Here is a 1,617-nt window from a genome sequence, read left to right as displayed (position 1 = left end):
CAGTGGACTGCACGCATGGTATTAGGCATCTGTGACACATAGTCCACTTCTCAATAGACACTCCATGTTACCAAATGGACTAGACTTGGTCCTGGAACGGCAGACGAAAAGGTGTCAGAGATTCAAAAAGCAAATAGTTTGCTTAAGTCGACACTAAAAAATATGGAAACTCATCTTTAACTATATAATTATATGTTTATTACATATATTATTCAGAACATACAACAATGTATTCAGCTAACTGTTCATACACTTCACTTAAAACATTTTATTTCTAAAATACAAAATTACAAAATTACACAGCCAGAGCAGCAACAGTAAGCGTCCTCTTCTTCCTTTTCACGTCCTCTTCTCTTCTTCTCCACCTGATCTCCCACCGTCCGAAACTTCACCTCTCCATCCTCGTCTCCCACCGTCCGAAACTTCACCTCTCCATCCTCCTAGTCTCCCCGGAACTCTGTCAACCCCCCAATCCTGACCCTCCTCAACTTAACTCTCTCTGGAACCTCCTCCCTCTCCTGTCCGAAACCAGCTCTAATCCACTCCTCTTGTCTCTCTATACAACATTCCGCTTCCCTCTCCTGCCTACTCTCTTTCTCTACCACGCCTTCCGCCAAAACCTCAATCTCCTCCATCCGTTTAAAAAATTCAACAATCTGGTGTCTCCTAAGCTTTTTCTCCCTTTCCCTCCTCATCCTTCTCCTAGCCTGCGACAGTTTCTTATTAAACCTTGCTGTAGTTGTGTCCTCCATCTCTCTAGCTAACTCTTTCCATGCAGTACCTTATATGCATTTTCCGAGTCTTTACATCCTGTATAAGGTTTTATATCGGGACCCCATAAAACGACCGATTTCAATTATTTGTATATACATGTATATGATACATAACCCTATAATTGTGGTGACTATGTAAATATCCCTGTATAAGGTTTTATATCGGGGCCCATTTCAAATATGCAACATAGTTACGTAATGTATGTAAATATAAATAAGCAATCTGTATTCTGGAAAGCTTAGAATGTACCCTACCTACTGTGAATACTTCCTTCCATGAGACTTGATTCAGAATCATGTGATGTCTTTGAAAATAACACATTTTTACATTAATTTATATCCAGGTGAGTTTTTTATTATTCCACTAATACACTAAAATAAACTCCAGATAATATGAGAGTTTGGTTGTAACGATATAGTTTCATAATTCATGTAGGTTGCCTTTCAAAACCTAGAAAATGATCTTATTCTTCATAAAACAGTAGTACTACTAAAACAATGAGAAAAAGATATACCGTCAGAAATGATAAACAATTAGTGGTTTCATAATGAATTTTCAAATAATCTTTAAAATAGTCAAGACAAAACAGTTCATCAAATTATCACCAAATTTAAATACATCTCAACGACGTAGACACAAGGGCAATAACTCTGCAAACTAATCATCCTATTGTTACCAATTTCAAACTCGGCTGAAATCACATCTATAAATAAATGCATACCGAGTTTGATCAAGAACGAATAAAAACTAGTCTGTATCGTGCATACAAGCCAAATTTGGCGCGTGTTTACCAAGTCAAGGGCAATAACTCTAAGACCATTCATCCGATTAATACCAATTTTG

Source organism: Lottia gigantea (genome assembly GCF_000327385.1).
Source record: "Lottia gigantea unplaced genomic scaffold LOTGIsca_313, whole genome shotgun sequence".
Taxonomy (NCBI): Eukaryota; Metazoa; Mollusca; class Gastropoda; family Lottiidae; genus Lottia; species Lottia gigantea.
This window is presented reverse-complemented; position numbering follows the sequence as displayed.